We start from the raw sequence: 13115 nt of genomic DNA, 5'->3' as shown, positions 1-13115 counted from the left end.
TATATTTCTTCCTTATTATATCCTGTATACTGCATTATATGCACATGATTAAATATAATCCTATTTATCTTGATCAAATTCTGCATACTATGGGTTTATTTTCCCTTACTGGTAGTGTAACCAATGTTAACAGTAGGAGTTAGGTATTTGCATCAAGAGGTGAATAGACCCCGGAGGTCCAAATTAATAACTATTTACTTGACATGGAGTTGTTATTCTCTCAAACATTGCTGGGATTTAGGATACTGGTAGAAAAAATAAAAGTTTTGCTTATTTTTCTACTGTGCACTGCACCTTATTGATAACATGGAAATTATCAGTAAAATTTTACCAGAATTTTCTGCAATGTAATCTGTGTACCTCATATTATAACAATTCTGATTAACATGTTGTTGTTGCCGTTGGAAACCCAAATGGCTCCATTACATTTGATAGGTCAAAAGAACCTCAAATTTGACTACTCGTTAAAAAATTCAAATACTAAATTGTAAATGTTGTTAAATCAGTTCCTCTCCTGTAAGTTGTATTGTTATTTAATATGAATTTTAAATTGTTCACAGTAGGCAGCAATAATAAACCTCAATATCAGTACGCATCATGAAAACATCAAACTACTACCACAAGACAATGCTTTTGTTTAGACACAGCAAAAGCTTATTGGTAAAGATGAGTCCGAACCAGGTTCTGAAGGCCAGTGGACTTGAGATCTGACAAACCCCTAGAAAGAGCTAGATGGGGACCTTGTATTGAGGGTGTACGTCTTGAGTCTGTCAGCAAGAACGGCTCATCTGATGTTTGATCTTAGCTGTTGTAGGAAGATAGTCAGTAAGATAACCAGATCCAAACCCTCACATAGACAAAAACCAAAACCTTGAATTTCACCTTGGAGTTGATGGGAAACCCCTGCAATACACTGAGCACATGTGTAATGCACTAAGGCCAAACTTTTCCCTGAACAAGCAGATCATCTCATTTTACTGAAGCTTCGAACTGTTCTTCAAGGGTAGCCTTCATTAGAGCCTACTGCAGCTAGGAGGTTACAAAGGCATTGGTGACTGACCTGAGGTCAGTGTCAGAGTTAAGACATCCAAATATCACCTCATTCTGTTTGGATAATGATTAGCACTATGTATTGTATGAAATGCTGCTGGTCAAAAGCCATTTGTAATAATAGACATAAGGTGATGAGATTAGCACTATATCTATGCATGCTTAAGAACGCAGGCAGGTAATTTAGGCCCCAAATTTAACATATCTTTAATAGAATATTATTTGATGAATGACTTCAGGATTGTGGATATCTCTGTCTGAATTCCAAACTTTACCAGTCACCAGAAAATAAAAGGAAAGCAATATTCACTTAAAAAAAAACCCCAAAAAAACTTGTTTGTAAGCAGTTTTTGTCCTCAACTGCTCCCTGTGCTGGCTCTGCAGTGGCTGTTAACTAACAGAAAGTATTGTAAGTCCTGTGCATATTCTTGCTTAGTGATGCTACTGCAAGAAAAAGAGAAGTAAGCAAAACTGGCTTCTGCAACACACTGGAGAGACAGTACAAAAATCAATGTTAGCTAAATGGAAAAGAACAAAATCGGTACAGAAAATACTTTTTAGCTGTTGTACCAAAGTGTATTACAATACAGTAAAACGTTACGGGACATCTTTGTTGTGAAGCATCTTTGATAAAAGCTGTTTCGGGAGATGCTTTTTAGGTAAATAATAGCAAAGGGAGAGCACGATTCACAGGTATAGACAAGAGGAATTGATATTGTCATATCAAATTTGAATTAAGATGGGCAGTTAATGGGACATGCAGGAAGATTTGTTCCAGCTGACATGATTTGCAAGGGAGAAGGTTCTCAAACCAACATTGGGAAGGATTGTATGGAGAGTAAAAGAAGAGGCTAGAGTTAAACTGGCAGATAAAGTGCAGAAGTGAGTAGACATAGAGCAGGAACTGCTTGCAGGTTTTATGAACGTGAAAGACAATGTCAAATAGGATGTTGAGATGAATGAGCTAGTGGTTGTGTTAAGATGGGGTATATGTGATTTGGATAACAAAAACTGTATTAAAATTAATTAAAGGTCTTAGAACTCTGAATTTCCTCCTTTTGTTGGCTTGAATTGTGCTCTGCTTATGTAACTGTGTAGGATTTTAGCTGAGAACTCCCATATGCATTAATAGGAATGGCCTGACTAAAGCCCTAGGTATCAAGGTCAGACATTAGACAGTTTTTGTCATTTTTAATATGGCTTTTTGTGTTTAAACAGCACTGGTAGATATGAATCTAGGAATGTGACTGAAGTCTTGAACACCTTTTTGTCACTAGTTGTGTAGTTATAAAGAGCTATGTAAAGTTTACAGGTTTCACTTAAAATGCAGGGAATTTAGGCCTAGTCTACACTCAGAATGGAGCAGTGTGTGTTAATCATATTGAATTTACACATAGTTCCTGCTGATCTACTGTCTTATGCATTTTGATGTCAATAGTTCCAGTCTTGTCTGTCCATTTGTCAGCTTCTTACAGAAACATCTCTGTACTTTCTTTGATGCTGGCCTTTATGCACAGAAAATTTCTTGAACTGATTCATAAGATCACTATCCTCTTCTGCACATAATCTCTTCATTTATATGTGGTGGGATGTCAGGAAGAAAATAACCAATGTAGATATTGTATTTATTTGACTGCCTTCTTTCTCATACCTGTCCCCCATACAACCCAGACCTTTCATGTAATTTGTCTCCTTAGATTCTTTAGTTATTTGGGTAGAGCTCATGCCCAAATTTTTAAAGATATTTAGGCACTGCTTCACTTAGTGCTGCAAGGCCTAAATGACTTAAGTCCCATTTTCAAAAGTGCGGAGCAATGTCTAAATACCTCTAAAATCTGGGCCAGTTGGTTTGTATTATGGCTAACATAACGGTGCTCCAGTCCTGATTGAGGCTCCTGGGGGTGACTAATATAAATATGAATAATCCAGCCATTATAGAATGAGCCAAACTATGATAAAAGCTGGGTTTTTAAAAAAAAAAAAAGTGTTCAAGGTTAGCTAAGAACCTAATCCCAAATAGTTTTTTTTCTTAACATTATTTAGCACTTCCCATGCTGCCTAACCAAACCATGTTAGAAAGCAATACAATGGGAGTTCTGCTCCCATGTTACGTTAACATGGTTCTCAGTGTGGATGGGGCCTAGTGGTATTAAGAGCTATCTTGTGTGATTTTCATGGAATTAAGTAAAATAAGCGCATTTCTGTTTAATGGGTAAATAGAGATAGATCTATATTTAGCCATATTTATATCTGATCGTAATAATGTGGAGCGTCTGGTTTGCTTCTGCAGTTCTATATCTTGGAGAAGTTAGAGATAAAAGATGTATTAAGTCATACAGTTGGCAGAATTATTTCTATGGTATGCTTTTCTGTTTAAATACTTATCTGGTCTAGGTGATGATGGGGATTTTTGAGAGAGAGAGCTGAATGGCAATGTTTAGATCCAGATTGATATTGATCCAAAGTTGCGGTTAGTTGAGAATCCAGCGTTTTGGTGCAACCTATTTTAGTTAGGTGTCAATCACAAAAGTTGGATCTGAAATTCTAGAGTTTTCATTATGGGCCTGTTTATATTTAGTTAGAAACAGTATAACTTTTTTTTTTTAATAGCAAAAGGTTTTACTTCTTTAAAATATACAATTAGGATTTGTTTCTAGGCAGATGTCTCACATGATTGAACTACTGATTAGTTGTTTTGATTTTGAAGGTTGCTGTCAAAGAATTTTAACATCAGAAGTGCCTGCTTGTTGAGTGAAACCTGTGCAGATGTCATTACCTCTGTAATATTTTTTTTTCAGAAATGAAAAAGTTTGTTGTTAATGATCAATTTGGCATCAGACTGAAAGATGCTTGAGACACCAAAATAATGTGGTGTTACATCTTTGAACATTAATTTTTATATACATACATTGGAAAAGTAGCATTTTATTTTCTATGTGCTTGCTTAAGTCTTTAACTGTCATATATCTTAGCAATGTCTGTTTCGAATCTTTGGTCCTACTTTTTTTCATTAGTGATTTATAAGCTCTGTTGGCTTCCTGAAAGTTACAAGAAAATGAAAAGGAGAGGAGGAGAACATATAATACAAGCAGTAGCCTATGCATGATGTCAACTGCTTGTTCACTGATGCACGTCTTTCTGTAAGAGTTCTACAAATTGGTACACTTAATTGTCATAAATGTGGGAGGATAGAGAGGCGAAAGAATAACCATGAAATTTGGATAGTTCACATCCTTTATTTTTTGACATTTCCCCCCACTCATCTTTCAGATCATGAAAGTGGATTTCACGTAGGCTATCTTTTTAAAATCAGTTTTTAGCATCTGGTTTTGTAACTTGACGACTGATATTTACGCTGATCCTTAAGAAGGAAAAAAGTCAAAATCAGCTTCCTCCTCCCCCTTCCTCTTTTCCTTCCAAACAACACTACCACCTAGCTCTTTTCATCAGTAGATCTTGAAAAGCTTTACAAAGGGAGGTATGTATCACCACCCCCATTTTACAGATGTGGACACTGATGTAAAAATCGAGGTAGGAGTGGGGTCCTCTAGGTGCTACCACAGTACAACTAATAAATAATAATAATGGATAAAATGAAAGATAAGCCAGATAAAGAAAAAGTTAAAAAACACAGACAATTAGAGCCAGAAACGCCATCTTGTGATGGGGTGGACTGTGGCAGAAGGGATTGATGGAATGAAGTTGTCCCCACCCCATAACACCTACCAGCAAGATCAAACCTAAAGAAAAGGCCATCCAGACGGAAGGCCATTAAAAAGGGAGGAAGTATACCTTAGAGCGAGTGCTCCCCTGAGAAGAGGAATCATGGGTCTGACACAGAAAAGACTTAAGAGTCAGGCTGATCTAAAGCAGAAACCCGAGGGAGAGCCAAGCTTGTGGAGAAGGTTTGGGCTGGTATTTACGTTAATTTGTATATAATGTCAAACTCCAGGAAGGGGTTTTATCTTGACACTACGTAGGTTGTGTAGGACTTTTTCTTATCAGGTGGGAAAGTTGCCTATTTTGTTGGGTCTGTTGTGTAAGTGCAGATCTTTAGATTGCTTAATGAAGACTCATTTTAGGGAGAGAAGTAAGAAATGGTAAACTCGTTTGGTAATGTTTGTGCAGAAAATCTAAGGAATTATTTGTCTGGGTGTATCACAGCCCTTACTTAGAATGTTTTATGATGTCTCACTGGGATGGCAGCTCTCCTGGACGTGAAGTACAAAAGGATGGGTGCATATTTTTGGTTGAGGTTTATTTCTTAGCCATCTCATAGGCTATTTTTTTTACCAAATACATCCTTAGTCTAATGCATTTAAACTTAGGAGTAAATGATTAAAGAGTCTAACATTTTTTCCATAGAAACTTCCCTATAAAAATATATCTGCATTTAGCCAAGCAAGTAAATACATTCAAAATTAATGACTATATTATTCCAGAGAGCACATTAGAGTCTGGTTCTGGGATCCTTTACTGAGTTTCAGTAACTTCAACAGGACTACTCATGTTAATAAGGATTTGCAGGATCAGGCCCTTAAATAGTACAGTGTACGTGCACATATATTCACAGCATTGATAAGACATTTCATACAGTTTCTGGTCTCATCTGGGGTGGGTTTGGAAACCCGCTGATGTAGGATGCCACTGGAATTGGCATATACTATAGCTTAAAGTTAGGAATTGGTGTTGTATTTAATAGTTTAGCATTTCCCAGTGAGAATGCACACTCCTCTCCCACTTCCTCTGTGGACTCTTAACAATCATAAGAAAGTCTATATTATAACTAGAAAGGGACCCAAGCCACACATCTGGGATCTAAATTTCCCCAAACGTGGGAATATTCAGACCTGGGGTTTTGGTTCTGTCCATCTCTGACTGATTAAATGATCCTGACTTCCCTTTAACTTACACTGGGTGTAAATAAGGACCAATTGCATTGAAGTCTGTGAGCCTAGTTTTAAAATTGGTATGACAGCAAAATCAGGCCCAATATCTCTCTCCACAGCTCAAGGAGAAAAGTATGCACAAGGAAGGACATCAAAATGAGCTTTTAGGTCTTTGTATTGTTTTTTACAACTAGTTATCTTCGCCTGTGAGATTTGTGCTTATGTGCATAACTGAATAATAGCTGATTTTAAGCCAGTGATCCCCCTGACTTTGTGCTGTGCATATGCATAAAGTAGTCATACCGTTTTTGAAAGCATTAAGGGATCAGAAGAGATTCTATTCTCTTTCTGAGTGTAGTAAAATTTGCAGTAAATTGACTTCAATGTAGAGATGTTCCACTATAATAAAAATGCATCTGGTTATATTCTGTAATTAATAATGAATCTCAAGACTTCACAAAAATATTTGAATATCAGATTAGTTCTAGCTTTGTATGTTGCCATGTTGTCCTGTATTTTATCCAATTACAAAAAAAAACTGAAGGACCAGTTCTTGAGAGATTAGTATCTTCAACTCCCACTGAATTCACCACTTCAGGATTTCACTCTAAAATACACCTGTGATCTCAATCTCTAAAAGAAATAACTGTACTAAATTGGAAAGGTGGATGCAATAAAATGTAAAGGACTTATGTGCTATGAAACAGGTTTGCTGCATCCATGTTTTTGTTTAGTGTCTCAGTGGGATTTCAGCTGGTTAACTAAATTGTAGTTATCAGAAGGCATGAAATAAATAACACAGTCTTAACAAATAATTAAGCAAATTTTGTCTGGGGAGTCTTTACGTTGTACATTTTTTTAGATTTACTGTGATTTGCCTCAGGTCTGTAAAATTTATATGATTACCCAAGCTAACTGGTCCCTATCAAGGAATTGCCTTGAGATTTCACAGCTCAATTGCTTTGCAGGGCTCTGCTTATGTTTTAGCATAGATTTTTGGCAAGCTAATCGATTTCATTGACTTTCATTATCTCAGTGGTCACTACAGTGGCACTATCAGAGCTTTATGTTACTATTGTGTAACTCTGCTTTTATCTTATTTTAAGAATAATACCTTTTATACAAAAAATGATTGGTGTCTCAACATTAAATATATAAAGTCTGTTGCTGAGTTTGGATTTCCAAGTGACGTGACAGTGTGTTTTGGTGACCAATAGAATTCTGTCCACTGTGGTGCGTGTTAAGAGGAGTACACATGCTTTGTGATTCATCACTTGTGCAGAGGCTTGTGGTTCTGTTGGCCATGTTTTCATTGTACACAGTAATTTCAGTGAGAATTAATCTCCTTATTTTCTCCAAATTTGTTAGATATTATATTATTCTGAAAGGTGCCACTGTCAGTGAAATAGTTAAATTGCAAACCACAAAGATGATCCTGTGAAGCACTTGCTTAAGGAGCAGACCTGTGCATTGAATGTCAATTGCTGAACAGTTTAAATGTTCCCATAGATTAGTAACTAATACTTTCTTTATCAGGTGGCTTGTTGTCACCTGGCTACTCTTCTATATGTTGGGGGGGTGGACATGCAAAGTGGGTCCTGTTTTATTAAAAGTTAGAATTATTTTGTTAATCATGTTAAAATTTAAAAGCAGTGATAACAGGTTCCCCCCCCAATCAAGGACATAATGATGTCATTACTAAAATAAAAATATTTTCTGTGCTGTAAGCTTTCAGCAGTTCTGAGTCTTCATTAGATGATTTAATATCCTTTAAATGCAGAAGCGCATTAAAACTGTATCCTGTAATTATATTTAAGAAACTGTTCAGTGTGAGTAGCTGCATTAGAAATGTTCATAATCTGCTTTTAATAGAACCGGCATGACTAACAATGTCATCCATATAGAGTGTAAACCTCTAGATGCTAAATTAGTAATATCTAGTTAAAATTCAGATGACAGTTTTCATTATTTGAGCTGCTTGCATATATTTTTAAAAGATATACTAAAATAAACAACTTTTCAAACTCTAATTGCCAATCGGGCCAGAGAATAATACTGTTGTTGTGAAGAAAGTGAAACATTAGCATATTGGTGGAATACAGTCAGTATAACACCAAGAGTACGATAAGGCTTATGATTCTCCATGCTGAGAATTTTTACAGACATATTTTTGTGGTTTGAAATTAATGTTACATTAATTTTAATGTGTAGAATACAAATTGGAATGGTTATGGCATGTAATTTACTGGTTAGTTTTTCACCCAACGTCTAGGTTTTAACCTTCATAGGTACAGCATCCCTGACACTGATAGTAAATATGAAAGGTAACCACAATGAAACACTGAAAGGAAGGAAATAAATCTCCAATACTGATGTGATATTTTACTGTTGTCTGTTTTGTTGGTGCCTTCCAGTGATCAGGTGTAAAATAATATAATCATGGGAGTTTAAAAAATGGATCTTTTTCAAACTTCCAGATCCCAGAGCCTAATGAGTTAAATTTCTCTCGGTTATGGTTACACAGAATTTAAGCTGTTTAGACATAGAAGGTCGAATTAAACTGCTTCACTGCCTATTCCCGCTCCCCTGGCAGAGAGAGGAGCCGCAGTTCTACTGGGACAGACCTCTTGGGAGACATTGACAGAAGCTGAGAATTTGTTTCTTGCTTTGCAGAATGCAAAGATGCCCTATTTTGTCATGGTTCTCCACCCCCTGCAAATCCAGGCTAAACACAATCCGAGTTCCCCCTTTATTATTGGAGCTCTCTGTAGTATTATATTAAACAGAGACGCTGAGGTCACAGGAGAACCCCCTCTGCATGAAGCAGCAAGATGCAAGGTCCGAGGCAGTCTCTGACTTTGGTGCTTGATGTTTTGCTAACCTTTGTCCTGTTGGTCTGCTACATTTTCATGCCGTCTCGAATTGAAATGTGTTAGGCGGTAGGGGGTTGGGGATATTAAATGGTGAGAGCCACTGTTTGCCAACTATACTAATAGTTCAGAAAATGCTAGGAGCTTCAAAGCCAGAGCAAGGTGTGTGTTCCCCTGCCCCAGTACTTTACAGCAAGTTACTGGGAAGGAAATCTGCTTGGTAATAATCTCATTACCATGTTTTATAGGTAGGTATAATTATAATCTCTGTGTTGGGGCTCTATTTGGGCTTTATAATAGAAAAGTTAATAAGCCGTGGTAGTTGTAATCAATCCTGTAAGGCTGAAGCACCTTGTGCATCTTCTGAAAATTCTTTTAACTACTAATCCGCTGGCAAGGTGTTTTAGTAGCTGAAGCTGTGGTATTTTTCTAGAACAAAGAAATGGTTTGGACGCACAGTGATATTTCCTCAGCCCTGTCATGAAAGTTACAGGATGCAATACCTATTCCCAGGCAGCCAAATACTATTGCATAACAGCCCCTCCTCAAACATTTAGGCTTAGCGGCTTTACACTTTTCACTAAGAAGTTTTAATTATGAAAACCTGGAAACTCACTATTTGCACGAATCCCCTCTCAGGGAGGTGGCAAAGCAGACTGTCTGATCCCTCCAGGTCTGTCGGTAGCAGTACAGTTCAGGGTAACATGTCTAATTGCAGTGGGAAGCTTACCTTACGCTGCCTTAAAAATAACTAAAAGTCTGTGCAATTCCTTTGTGATGCATTTCTCTCCGTTCACTTCTGCAAGCTTGCAGGGAAACGATCCACGGGTGTAGAGCATCTACTGCAAGATAGACCGGCTGGAAATGTTCTTTTGCTTTCCGGAGACTTGATCACCACCACCCCTTTAGCTATCACACTGAGACATTTATTCAGCTGTGACCAAGAGAGCGTTCGCCTCTAGGCAGCGGCGGCGGCAGCCACGCACTCCTGAAATGTCCTCATTTTCTGCAATAGTCTTCACTGAGATCGCGAATCCTACGGTGGGGGGAGGAGTGGGGAGTCGTTTCAGCAGACACCGTTTCCAATCTGGGTTCCGGATCTGGTCAGGATGAAGGCATCTCTGTAATGCTCCTGTCTTTGCAGGCAGATGATTTGATGAAGCTGAATTCCCTGCTACTTTTGGAAATGCATGAGCGATGGGAGAGACCGTGGCGTGTGATGTGGTGCTAGGAAGAGCGGTGTGTGTGTGTCTCGCAGCCAGGCAGAGGCAGCAGCCACTGGCGCCGGTTCTCCACTAGGGAGAGTTCTCGTGTTCACTCACTCTGATGTGGACGGGCTGTGACAAGGAACTTGTTGAGTTTAACGTGCAGATCTTAAAATAATGGTTGATGATTATTCTGGGTCCAGTGAGGGAGGAGGGGGGAGGAGCCGTGACACTGGCTTCTAATTCGCACAAGGAGGGAATCATAGTCTAACATATGTGAAGAAATTCTTCTTTTGGAATTTTATGTACTTTTTCTTTATTACTAGCCTACATCAGAGCCATGAGTCTGTCACTCTTTCAGTGTAAACAAAGCTGCAAGACAATGCCGGAGACTGTACTAGTGTGTTGAGTTGAATTAACATCTTTTTGGCTTTTGTGTGAGTGTATTCACAAGTATAGTGTAACACAGCGGTTCTCAAACAGGGGGGCCTGAGTCAGTTTCAGGGGGTCTGCAGAGCAGGGCCCCCGAGTGCTGATACCCCACAGCTAAAGCTTGGAGCCCTCTGCCCTGCTGGGCTAAAGACTGGAGCCCCAAGACCCCTGCCGCACAGAGGCAGAAGCCCCGAGCCCCCCCCCCCCCCCCCGCCCCTGACTCCACAGGGCTACCTATAGGGTGAATGCCCAGAGCTCTGAGCCCATGCCCACTTGCCCCCTGTGGCTAAAGCCCTGAGCTCCCCAACCCCATGGGGCTCGTGTCCGGAGTGCAAAGCCCCAAGCTCCTGGGGCAGAAATCCTGAGTCTCCTCACCTGTGGGGCAGAAGCCCTGGTGCTCCCCAAGGCAGAATTCCTGAGCCCCGTGACTCATGGGGCTAAAGCCCAGAGCCCCAAGCAACCCCGCCCCGCAGGGCAGAAACCCCTAGTTCCAGCACTCTATGGGGTTGAAGCCCAGAGCCCCCTCACCCCATGGGGCTAAAGCCCTGGCATACACCCCAGCGGTTGAAGCCCTGAATCTGAGGCTTCCTCACTTCACAGCTAGACCCCCAAGACTGCCTTGCTGGGTCCTGGAGTTTTTAATAGCATGTTGGGGGGGCATCAGAAAGAAAAAGGTCGAGAACCCCTGGGATAATATATATAATAGCAACCTGTGGTTCTGGGGGTACAAGCAAGGAAAACAACAAAATATACAAGTGAAATATAACTAAAGATCAACAACCTTGAAAAGCTTCTCGTGACCAAACAAGCATAGCAAATTTAGAAGTGCAGGTAAATGAAATGAAAACAAACAAAATGTGGCTTGGATATTTTGATCTTTTTAAATTGATGAGAAAATACAATGAAAATCATAGAAAATTTTCAGTTATTATGTTATTTTTAGTTATACTTTAAATTCATCTATAATTTTTGGTATCTGTTTAATTTTTGTTAAACCATATGCATGGAGTGATATCCATTTTTATTCAGTATACTTTATGTGCAAGCATTGCAACAATGTGTTGAATTATTGAGAAATTACTGAATCAGTAGAATCAAATCACAGCCATTCTTCCTTTATTTTTTTTCCGGTATGTACTGCAAAGTAGGTGATGTTGGTGCATTTGGGAATTCAGTGGAGTGTTTATCTCAAAGCTATTAGCTAGAAAAGGATGTTCAAGATGCAAAATAAACACACAGGTTTTCACTTGCTTCTGATCTCTAAGGAGCATGGGTCTAGGTTGGAACTGAAGTAGTTTGACAAAGCAATGTAACCCCACCTTGTGCTGCTTTACCTAGAATTTCCATCCCTCTCTTCCTCTCCCCTGGGTCCCCAACAGCATTTCAAAGAGGAGGACAGAGATTTTGTGATTGGCCATGCCACACCCATTGGAATTTACTGATGTTTAACTAAATCTGTCTGGCAGGCAGGACAGAATTCTTGCGAAGCTATCTGATCTGAGTATTGTCTCCTGGGAACCCAGATCCTTGGGCTGAGTTTTCCAGTATTTAGCAATTATGTTTAAAGTGATCTGAAAATGGGTGGGTGAGGGGAGGGGGATCGGGCGATTCATCATCCCCACAACTGCCTACCCTTGCCCAGCAATTAATTCTGCCCCCTCTAGACTCTGATCAGTTCTGCCCTGTCACCTGTTCTGCCGCCTCCAACCTCTGCTGCATCTCCTGAGCTCTTTCAGTCTCCTCTCTCAGGCCTGGAGGTGGGAGGGGGAGCAGTTTCAGTGGGGTCCCTTATGCCCCTTCCCAGGTTGGACATTAAAGGGGGGGCAGGGAGAGCAGCAGAAGAACCAACCCTTACTCACAGGAGGGAAGAGGGAGTGGGGAGCAGGGCTGTCCTGAGATGCTGGGCTCCTTCTGCTTCCCCCCCCCACCCTCTTCCTGCCCCTCCTCTCCTGTGAGAATGATGTCTGGAGAGGTCAGGGGAAGAGCTCTGTCTCTTTCTTGCAGCAACCCTGACTGGCTGCTCTTCTTCAGGATGCAGGCAAGTGGGGAAAGCAGCCAGTGAGAGGTAGATTTCCCTAGGTGATACTAAAAATGTGCACCCCTCAGCGATCTGTCTTGTTTTTTAGAAATAATATTTCCTGTGTCTGTGGCTTGTTTTGGTGAAGCACACGTTAAGCACCATCTCCTGTACTGTATAGCTTCCTGTTTTAGGACACGTCTTCTCCACAATGTGATATTTGCTTATTAGCCTATTGTCCCACAACTGGAACTTGTTTGCAGGATTTGCCACCACCACTGTAGTATCTCATTTCTTCATATTGCTGGCTCATTCCCTCACCTTCCTTCACGCCTTATACTGCACCAATACTAGGAATTGTGCTGGAAAAGCCCCTGTAGAAAACACCCTCTTGATTGGGTGCATGTACTTCTGTTGTACCGGGATAGTGGCTGGAAGTGTTATTGTGCATTTTCTGTCCACTGCTGCAGCACCTTTTCACATTTTCTGCCTTGTTGACATTGTTAGGAGATGGCAACGCTAAGAAAGCTTGTGGTCTGACAGGGTTTTTCACAGTGTAATTTCCAAAGAAATGGGTGGGAAGAATTTCCGCTGTCCAAAATGTCTTCTAATTTTTCTTTTTCAGTGATGACAGTCTGTTTCACCACCAGGA

At 39.9% G+C, this 13115-nt stretch overlaps 3 protein-coding genes across 7 annotated transcripts in view; 1 reads left to right on the top strand and 2 right to left on the bottom strand.

Moving 5' to 3' along the window:
- The window catches only part of INSYN2A (inhibitory synaptic factor 2A), an 82508-nt gene extending 72272 nt beyond the window's left edge, over positions 1 to 10236 (bottom strand). The window contains exon 1 of one of the 2 annotated variants that reach the window (XM_050959512.1): positions 9540 to 10236. The gene's annotated coding sequence lies outside the window, so the exon portion shown is untranslated. The other variant, XM_050959513.1, reaches the window with a different exon arrangement.
- DOCK1 (dedicator of cytokinesis 1) overlaps positions 1 to 13115 on the top strand; it is a 620463-nt gene that overhangs the window by 274553 nt on the left and 332795 nt on the right. The gene's annotated exons all lie outside the window — the stretch shown is intronic.
- LOC127054057 (uncharacterized) overlaps positions 1 to 13115 on the bottom strand; it is a 511088-nt gene that overhangs the window by 344935 nt on the left and 153038 nt on the right. The window lies entirely within an intron of this gene.

Source organism: Gopherus flavomarginatus, chromosome 6, assembly GCF_025201925.1.
Source record: "Gopherus flavomarginatus isolate rGopFla2 chromosome 6, rGopFla2.mat.asm, whole genome shotgun sequence".
NCBI lineage: Eukaryota > Metazoa > Chordata > Testudines > Testudinidae > Gopherus > Gopherus flavomarginatus.
Note: the sequence above shows the minus strand (reverse complement) of the source record. Positions and strands in the feature narration are given on the sequence as shown.